A 10,942-nucleotide genomic window follows, 5' to 3' on the forward strand; every position below is an offset into this window, starting at 1 on the left:
AAAAGAAGCCAGGTCTACAAAGAATGCTAATACGCAACCACCAACCCTTTCACATTCACTCCCAATCCCCAACCATACGCATCATAGCCCTACACCACAAACCCCGCAGCCTTGCAGCCCCAAACATGCACCTTTTGCCCCCATTGTGTGTCCCACAGTCCCTAACATGTGCCATGCAGCCTTCAACATGTACCGCACAGCTCATAAGGCCCAAATTATGTCCCGCAGCTCCCAAGGCCCAATGTGTGTCCCACAGCCAACATAGCATGCCGCACAGTCCCCAACGTATGCCCCACTAACACATTCCCCACAACCTCCAACGCATGTCCCACAGCCCCTGCATACCCTGCAGCCACCATCGCCTGCCCTGCAGCCCATAACGCATGCCCCGCAGAACCCAACGTATGCCCCTCATACCCCAATTGGTGTCCCACAGACCCCAATGCATTCCCTGCAGACCCCAATCTGCACACCGCAGCCCTCACCCATTTCAACTCTGTTACACATCTGTGGCAATTTCAACTGCCACCAATCTAAATGGCTGGGTGTCAATTCTGCAACAACCAGCCAATGGATTGTAGAAAAGGACTTCTGTGGCTCTGTGGGTCAGACTCAATTTGTAAATTCTTAACCCAGTTTTCTGCAACTAATACATCCTCCCTCCTGGACCCGGTTATGAATCACTTTCCAACCACTCTCTCCTTTTTTGTATATATTGACAAGCCTTGTCGAGGAGCTATAACATAACAGAACAAACTGAATAGGAAAAAGACAGGGAAACACACCAACAGCGGGGATGCGGAGCAAAATAGAGGTACAAATGGAGAAATAAGGGATGTGGGGAAGAATGAGGGGAAGGAGAGGACACAGGGGAGGACAAGGTGGATATAGCCATGAGTTGTAAGGAAGGGAAAACTGAAAATTGCAAAGAGGTGGACTTATCTGCAGGGTATGGGAGGCTTAACCAGGGGGCGGGGGGGGAGTGGGGGGTAGAAAAGATCATGGCTTTGGATGGGGGGGGAGGTTCTGAAATGGTGATGAACAACAGCTGGCTCTAAGATTTGAGGAAAAACAATGAGATTGAAGAGAATGTGGAAGTTGGTTCCACAAAATAGAGAAGTGAGGAATAAGAGTTGAAGAGTGTGTTCAGCCGAGATTTTACCACAATCCTTCTTAACCCCATTAACCTTTCTTAACCAAACCCTCTTACTTGCAGGCTGCAGTGTTTCTTTCTCCCCTTTCTCTCTTCTTTTCCTCTTTGTTCATTAACTTCCTTGTCTCCAGGGGTTGTTCTTAATGTGCTATACTGTCAGTTCATACCATCTATCACCTTGCTTTTCCATGAGCCTTGATCTTGCAGAAAGATAAAACACACCTGGTGGAAAGAGGAGTTTCATGAGAGGGAGACACCTACACAATAAACACAATGGGAAAGAGGGGGACATACTATAAGCTTTATCACGGGTTTGTTTAATGATATGTTTACACTATCGACCCTATTTTCAGTGGGTTATTCTTCTGCTCTATTCTGTTGTGTGCATGTGTCTGCAAATGATGCAAAGACCACATCAAACTTACCAAAAAAATTTCACTCCCCCTCCCCCAACCAATACACCCGAATCCCATTGGCACCCGAGAGCTGGAGAGATAACCTTAAGGTATGCATACTGAGCTCTGAGCTATCTAGCCTGGGTTCAAATCTTGATCCAGCTCTAAACTGTCATCCTGGTGTCTCGCAGGCAGGGCGAGGCATGGGTGTGTGTGTGTGTGTGTGTGTGTGTGTGTGTGTGTGTGTGTGTGTGTGTGTGTGTGTGTGTGTGTGTGTGTGTGTGTGTGTGTGTGTGTGTGTGTGTGTGTGTGTGTGTGTGTGTGTGTGTGTGTGTGCTGTCCATCGGTTGGACCTCAGACTGGGCATCCCATCTGCTGGCATTAGATCAAAGACATTAAAGATCCCACGGTGAACATCACCAAGGATATGTGAGCTATTGCGGGCACCCTGACCAAATTAAAAATTCCTGCTCGAACCTACAAGGGCCATTGCATCAGCGGCACAGCCACACACCCCGGTAAATGATGCAACTCGCAGCCACGTGCTGCATACGAAATAAGACAGGCACCCCCAGAGAGTAAATCACTTACAGTTAGTACAAGTACTTGGGATGTAATTTTCCATTTTTGAGTCATTGTCTTTATTATAGTCTTGTCATTCATTTACACTTGAAAAAAAACCAACAACATGAGGGAAAAAACTGCACAGTATTTGTGCAATTCTGGTTTCAAGTGTTATTCGCATGTCGCAAGCCTCTGACATCATTTTTGTTGTTGATACATATATATATATATATATATATATATATAATTTTTTTTTACAGTGGTCTTAAGATCATATATATACCAGTGTGACCACTCCTCAATTTCATAAATGCCAAGGTGAGCCAATGAAAAAAACCAAGAATTCACAAGGTTTCGGAAAAGCAATGATAACAGAAAACCTATATGCCAAGAAAACCTATACGCCAAGAAAACCTATAGAAAACCAAGACGCCAAGGTGAACAACGAATAGCCAAGATCTTGTGAAAAAAGCCAAGGAGTGGTCACACTGATATATATATATATATATATATATATATATATATATATATATATATATATATATATATATATATATATATATATATATATATATATATATATATATATATATATATATATATATATATATACACACACATACATATGTGTGTGATCGCTTCAATCACATATTGCTTCAAGTACATATGACACATATAAGGAAAGTGGATGAGTCGACATCAGTGTACTTTTATACATCTTGTACATGTTTACAATATCGATCACCTGTGTCCAACACTTGATCAAAGTCATGTTAGGAACCATTTAAATAAATACAAACCAATTAAAGGTAGTCGGCATGGGTTTACCAAAGGTAGGTCTTGCTGAATAAATCTTTTCGAGTTCTATGAAGCAGTGTCTGATTTGGTGGATGGGGGAAAGGCAGTAAAGATAGTATATCTAGACTATAAGAAGGCATTTGATAAGGTACCATATTGGAGGTTGTTAGCCAACGTGAGGGCTTGTGGAGTGGCTGGTCAGGTAACTAATTGGATTGCAAACTGGCTTTGTGATAGGAAGCAAAGAGTGGCTGTGAGTGGGAGGATGTTTTGCTGGGAGGATGTAAGCAGCGGGGTACCTCAGGGATCAGTACTCAGACCATGATGATCCATGATTTACATCAATGATTTGGATAATCGGGTGAAGAGTAAGCTTTCCAAATTTGGAGATGACACAAAGCAGGAGGTAAGGTGGACAGCAGAGGGGAAGGTGATCAGATTCAGGAAAGTATTGATCCTTGCATAGATTGGGAAAAAGATTGGTAGATGTAATTTAACCTGAGCAAGTGTAAGGTGTTGGGGATGGAAAAGAACAATGAAAATAGAGATTACAGGATGCAAGGGGTAATTTTGGAGTGTATCACACAGGAGAAGGATCTGAGGGTGGTAATAGATATGGGAGGTAATCATGCAGCACAGTTCCAGGCAGCTATAGGTAAAGCAAAGAGGGTTTTAGGTTGTATTCGGAGGGGGATCATTTATAAATCAAAAGAGGTGGTGTTAACATTGTACAGAAATTTAGTGAGGGTCACATCGAGAATATTGTGTGCAGTTTTGGTCACCACAATTCAGGAAGGACATAGATGCCATAGAGAAGGTTCAGCACAGGGCGACGAGATTGATTCCAGGTATAGCTAGACTTAACTAGGAGAAGCGGCTGAAGGAGACAGGGCTTTATGCACTAGAAAGGAGGCGGTTACGAGGAGATATGATAGAGATGTTTAAGATAATGAAAGGTAGAGATAAAATAAGTGCAGATGAATTATTCAACAGAGTAGACAGTGATAGGACCAGGGGTCATATCCTGAGAGTTAAGACGGTAGCAAGGTAGGGGACTTTCACTCAGAGAATAGTTAATGCATGGAATGATCTCCCTGGAAAGGTAGTGGCAGCAGAAACAGTCGATAAGTTTAATTTGGAATTAGTAAAGAAAGAGGGGTGTAGGGATGTTGGCAGGACTTTTAGGTAGCTTGAGTATGGATGGGTGATTGTGTGCATGTGTCTGTAATGTTATCTGTGGAGGTCTCATCAAGGGGTGTTGTGTGATTGATGTGCGTTTCTCACCCAAGAACTGCCTTCGCCCATTCACCCCCCTCCCCGACCCCCCCCCCCACCACACCAGAAAGAAAGGAAGAAAAAAAACTACAAAAAAAATGTTGAGAAACAATTTGCATTTTTCATCTGAATTGATCTGGTGTTGATGTGGCACAGACATGATTGGTTGGCCTCCTCCTGCATCTGATTTCCTTGTGTACCGACATCACCGAGTCCGATTACCCTGCACAGGTGAAGCAAAAAACGGAGTTAGGCAATTGGTTCAGGTCCCTCAATTCGCAAACACCATTTTATGATCGAGGAACAACTTAATCTAAATTGAATGTTATACTTTGAACATGAATCGGAACAAACAAATTGATCAAGTGATTCTTCACCATTGAGAGATAGGGTTAAAAAAGATGTAAAGCACGATATCTCAAACAATTGTGGACGGATTATGTCAAAACTTGGTGATTGAGTTTGGTCGGTAACAAGAACAAGGCGATTCGATTTTGGTTCAGGTTCGGATTCAGATGTGGCCGATCAGTGGGAGACAAAATGTAAACTGTTCAGCCTGGTTGGGTTCATGAACCCTACCGATTGTAGTTGTAGTTTTAAAATTATTTTTAACTTCCGCCATCTTCGAAGATGGATGGAGGTTACTGTTTTCACCCCTTTCTGTTTGTTTGTTTGTTTGTTTGTGTGTTTGTTTGTTTGTTTGTGAACAGTAATACGGAAAAACTCCTCGACGGATTTCGACGAAACTTGTTGGGGGGGGGGGGTAGGTAGGTATGATCCAAGGATCATGCCATTAAATTTTGGACTTGGTCCCCCCCCCCCAAAAAAAAAAAATTGTGAGAGAAATTTTTTTTTGCATTTCTGTTTTAAGTGATTTCCAACCCCCCCCCAAAAAAAAAAATTTAGACTTTTTTTTTGCATTTCTATGTTTTAAGTGATTTCCAACCCCCCCCCCCAAAAAAAAATTTAGACTTTTTTTGCATTTCTACATGTTTTAAGTGATTTCCAACCCCCTCCCAAAAAATTTAGAGAAAAAAATTTTTTCTTTTGCATTTCTACATATTTTAAGTGATTTCCAACCCCCCCCCCAAAAAAATTTGTTACCCCCCCCCAAAATTTTTTTTGTATTTCTACATGTTTTAAGTGATTTCCAACCCCCTCAAAAAAAAGAGAAAAAAAAATTTTTTTTTTTTTGCATTTCTTCATGTTTTAACTGATTTCCAACCCCCCCAAAAAAAATTTAGAGAAAAATTTTTTTTTTGTATTTTTACATGTTTTAAGTGATTTCCAACCCCCCCCCCAAAAAAAATTTGTTAGAGGAAAAAAAATTTTTTGCAACTTTTTTTTCAACAAAATTTCGATTTCTTTTTTTTTGCATTTCTACATGTTTTAAGTGATTTCCAACCCCCCCCCCCCAAAAAAAAGTTGGAGAAAAGAACTATAACTCTGTCAGCACTGTTGACATCATATTTAATAAATAAGATATAAGGTTCACTTGAGTGACCCAGCAGTATCGGTGGCGGAGGTTTTGCACTCTCCCGAGTGCTCCTCCTCAAGTTTAATTATTATTTTACCATCTCCACGACCTCCACAAACGTTGCTTTATTAATTTTATACACTTTACCATCTCTACTTCTTCTTTTGTTGTATGCAGCACATATGTCTGCAGGAAAGCATCATTTGCTGAGCCCACGGCCATGCCTGATGCCACTGATGCAATGCCATCTGTAGGTTGGGTCAGGAATTTCGAAATTGTTCATGGTGCCGGCGATAGCTCGCCTACTCTTCACGAAGGACATCGTGGGATCTTTAACGTCTACCAACTGATACCGGCAGATGGGACCCCCCGGCTTGACGTCCATCATCCGAATGACGTCACACACACATTGATGAATCGCCCAGCCTGTGAAACACCAGGACGACAGTTTACAGTTGAGTCGGGATTCGAACCCAGGTCGAGACAGATCAGAGGGGAGAATGTGTCTCTGCCAGTCCATGCACAGCGTGAGTCACGAGATTAAAATCTCCACCTTATCTTTGGCCTTCATGTCACCACGGGCCACAATACCAGACATTGCACATTTTGTTTTATTACTATAGATGAATCACTTGATACTCGAATGATGGCCCTTTTTGGAATGATTCACAGGTGTCTGAATGGAATGAACAGACGACTTTCTTCTTCTTCTTCTTTCGGCTGCTCCCGTTCGGGGTCGCCACAGCGGATCATCCGTATGATCCGCATCGTGATTTGGCACATGTTTTACGCCGGATGCCCTTCCTGACGCAACCCTGGTCGCCTCTGACACAGGGATATGGTACACCTATTTTAACCGGGGTATACACCGGCCCAGTATAATGGTACTCATTTTGCCGACCTCGGAAGGATGACAGGCTGAGTCAACCCCCTGGTGTATTAATTCAGTGGCCCAACGGGGCTTGAACTCAGGACCTTTTGGATCCCAAGCCGCTGCCCTAACCACTGCGCCAACACCATGATACGAATGAACAGACGACTTTATAATGTGATAATCAATCATCTCCCCACGAGGCTTCTGTTTGTTCCTTGCATCACAAGTAAGTTTCCGTGATTGCCGCATCGTTTGTGGTGAACATGGCAGATAACCCCCGAGGCCTCTGCAGTTTCCCCTTCCATCTTTAGGCTTTCCGGGAGGTCCATGATGGACTTGGCTTATACAAGATGGGTCCATTTGTTCGTTTGTATTTACCAACCTCGTCTTGGCTGAACGGTTAAGTTGGCTGGTTGAAGGTCTAAGGGTCTTGAGTTTGAGCCCCCTTTACGTAACACCAGGTGGGTTGACTCAGCCTGTCATCCATCCGAGGTCGGAAAAATTAGTACCAGCTTACTGGAAACAGGGGGCACTGCAGCAATGATGCAACCAGCAGCCTTGGGCTGCATATTCCAAATAATAATCATAATAATAATTGTATTTCCAAAAGACAATTCAATCTGCAAGGTTAGCCTTGAGTTTACCTTCGATTCGGATCAAAATCGACAAATAAGGTTTTCAATGTGTAGTGCACAGTCGTGGGCAAAACAAGAGGTTATCAGGACAGGTAACCAATTTTAAAAGGGAACTGCATTTTAAAATAGCTCCAAAGGAGGAGTTGAACCAAATGTTTAAAGTGAACAATTCTTGTTCAAAAGTTAACCCTCATGTATATGTATGTACCATCCGACAGGGGTAGACATACTGAGAATTAGCAGACAGTACAGTGTCAGGGAGCTATAGGTAAAGCAAATAGGGTTTCAGGTTGTATTCGGAGGGGTGTCATTTATACATCGAAAGGGGTGGTGTTCACATTGTACAGGGATTTAGTGAGGGCCACATCTAGAATATTGTGTGCAGTTTTGGTCACCACAATTCAGGAAGGACATAGTTGCCATAGAGAGGGTTCAGCGCAGGGCTACGAGATTGATTCCGAGCCAAGCGAGACTCAGCTGGGAGGAGCGGCTGAAGGAGACAAGGCTTCTTCAATAGAAAGGAGGTGGTGACGAGGAGATATGATAGAGATGTTTAAGATAATGAAAGGTAGAGATAAAATAAGTGCAGATTAATTAATTATTCAGCAGAGTAGACAGTGAGGACCAGGGGCCAAGGCTTGAGAGTAAAGAAGAGGAGAGTTAAGATGGTAGACAGGCAGAGGACTCTCACTCAGAGAGTAATCAGAAGACAAACCTATAGTTTAACAGTACTTTTCCTCTGAATTTGTCCCACCTACACATGCGCAGAGAAAAGTGAAATAATATTTTTACTCTGTCCGGCAGTTAAACAAAATTGAAAATCATTTCAAATAGGAAACTCACTGTTTCTTTACGGATGTCATAAAGGACACAAACAGACACGAAGAACAAATGTGACGTGTTAAATAAGGTGGTGTCATAAACACTGTCAACAACGTGGTAAACTTCTGGGATTTTTCTGACCTTCAAAGACCCTTTCACTTCAATTGAATTATACACTTGAACAACATTGAACACAAATCGCCATTTTGCCACTTTCAAAACCCTTCCGTTTAGCAGTACTTGGACATCCTTACTATAAGTCACAGACCGGTGTGTGTGTGTGTGTGTGTGTGTGTGTGTGTGTGTGTGTGTGTGTGTGTGTGTGTGTGTGTGTGTGTGTGTGTGTGTGTTCGTTTGTTTGTCACGCTACTCCTGCTATAGTGCTGACCCAATTCCATCCAGACTTGCAACATAGGATCAGCATGAACCCAATTAATGTACAGAGGTGTTTTTTTTTTATCTTTGCTGGTGGTATTGGGGAGGTTGGGGGGTTGGGGGGATGAAGGGGGTACACAAATTCTCCATGTAAATGTGTATCATGTTGTGCTGCCTCTAGGTGGGGGTGGGGGGAGGGTATTACAAGTCTCCACCATTTACAGTACAATGAGGTGTTTTGAATAATTATAAGCAGTCGGTATGGTTTTGCTTCATGCATGTAACCCAGGTTATTTATTTTTCCTATACAGAACTGTCACTTGCCTATACACCACCCAAATAAAGGTAAGCGTCAGAAGAATGTGTTCCATGCTTGGAACAAGATCGCCTGGACAGCGGGTGTTAAATTAGGTGGCGTACAAGACACTGCATCAACAGAACTAAACTTCTGGAATTTTTCTAATACGACCTTTAAAATTATTATTTTATTTCAATTGAACTGTATACAGTACTTGAACACTGCACAGGGTAAGGTGTTCAAATGAACTCTCTAGTTTACATTGGTGACAGAAACATCCAACAAAACTGGTATCTTGGTTCACACACACACACACACACACACACACACACACACACACACACACACACACACACACACACACACACACACACACACACACACACACACACATTGTTAACGCCACTCAGATCAAAATAGGGTCCTGTGCAAATGGGATATAAATGTGAACATTAGCTTGATGCTGACTTGGAGATGTAGTCGTGATGTTTTGTAAGTTAGAATGAAGACATCGCCTTGCTCATGTGGTCTAGTGTCTATCTGCATTGACAGACATGTATAATGATGGATGGAATGAACAGAACATTGATTGAGGTGCATGTTATAACGACCATGGGAAGCAAGGAGAAGCTGATGTTGCAGTGTTAACGCTGAAACACCCGAAACATTGGCTTCTCCTTGCTTGCCACATCTGTCCTGTTGCATGATTTCATCCATTTCGATGTTAGTCTTGTTTACTGACTTTGAGAGTTAAATGGCTCTTTCTTGCTTTCATTTATGGATCGTCACTTGTGTTATTAAAAACATGTTTAATATTTATCTGAGATGCATTGCGGATACAAGGGTGCCCTTCAAACAGCTTAAGCTGTCCTTTAAATGTGAGGTCTCAGTCCACTGTAGCTTTTTTGTCGCTTGGGCAGTCACGTGATTAATATGTTCCCAAGGACCAAATCAATATTGCTACAAATTGGTATGGTGGTTAAAGGCTGGAAAGTCACTCACAAGATCCTAACATGACAGGCCAGCAAGACCAAGGTGAAGAGTGAGCTCACGTTTACACATTCCGGCATACACATGGCATTGCTCCAAAAACCTATATCATCTCTTTGTTTCGTGTACAAAAATAAAATCTTTGATAAGCTACCACCCCTACTTCAGACTCAATGCAATATATATATATATATATATATATATATATATATATATATGTATATATATATATATATATATATATATATATATATATATATATATATATGTATATATATATATATATATATATATATATATATATATATATATACATACACACAAGCCGGTGGGTGACATGGGTGGTCGCTATATAATTGCATACTAGTCATACAGTTTTTGACGGATCGGGCTGAAAATTTTTGATAAAGAGTGTGATTATAGTGTGCATAAAAGCCTGGAAACCGATTTTTGAAAAAAATATATTTTTCGGATTTTTTCAAAAATTTCAAAGTCCTGTTGCTCGGCAACGGTGGTGTCCAGAGCAACGGTGCTCTAAAGCATACAACTAGATCCTGGTATGAACATACCAGTCAAATTTCATCAAAATCGTTTGACTCCTCTGGCTTTCTGGCGTTTGACTCCTTCCTGACGCCAGAGCTGTCCATTACATACAAACAGACAGATGGAAAACCTGAGAATAACGGAAGTCTCGTGATCACCCAATATATTGTTGTAGAATTCTGCCCGTCGGCATGCGAACGACCGTGTCTAACCAATAGCGGTCGCTTCGCCCATCGAATGGACAATCCAGTCGTGACTTTCTGGAACAACGCCAGAAACCAGTCACGGGTGGGTTTTTAATCCCACCACGCCCAGTCCGTATTCTATCCGCGTGAAATAGGGTCAATCGCCGAGTATCGATACACCTAAGTACCCGTGCGGGTAACCTACCGAGGGACTGTACCTCGACGAAGGCCTGCTTGGACACGAACCACTAAAGCGGTCCGTTCCGTTCTGGGATAACCGAGCGGGTATTATCGCCAGACCTCACCGGACCCAATTCTATTTATCGGCTATTTAAAAACCAACTATATTCCGAGTGCAAGATGGGGCAGTTCAATGAGGGAATGGACGCAACAAACAGGTTTACATTCACACAAGGACATTTATTATAATAAAGCACATATGCAATTATACAAGCAACAAAAGCACGACAAAAGAACTACAACCGTCTACTTATTATGTACAGACACTTGCACTTAACAGCAGTTCCTACTTATTAGACGGGCCCACGGACACATGTA

The 10,942-nt window shown here is 42.1% G+C and overlaps 1 protein-coding gene across 4 annotated transcripts in view; it reads right to left on the minus strand.

Annotated features, from left to right (window-relative positions):
• Positions 1 to 4,290: 4,290 nt before the first annotated feature.
• Positions 4,291 to 10,942, minus strand: part of LOC147022955 (uncharacterized) — an 84,573-nt gene continuing 77,921 nt past the window's right edge. For all 4 annotated transcript variants that reach the window (XR_015059967.1, XR_015059965.1, XR_015059966.1 and 1 more), the window contains one exon: positions 4,291 to 4,408. The gene's annotated coding sequence lies outside the window, so the exon portion shown is untranslated. The remainder of the gene's footprint in view (positions 4,409 to 10,942) is intronic.

This window comes from Eptatretus burgeri, chromosome 7 (assembly GCF_056783735.1).
Source record: "Eptatretus burgeri isolate ZD-2024b chromosome 7, Ebu_testis_v1, whole genome shotgun sequence".
Lineage (NCBI taxonomy): Eukaryota > Metazoa > Chordata > Myxini > Myxiniformes > Myxinidae > Eptatretus > Eptatretus burgeri.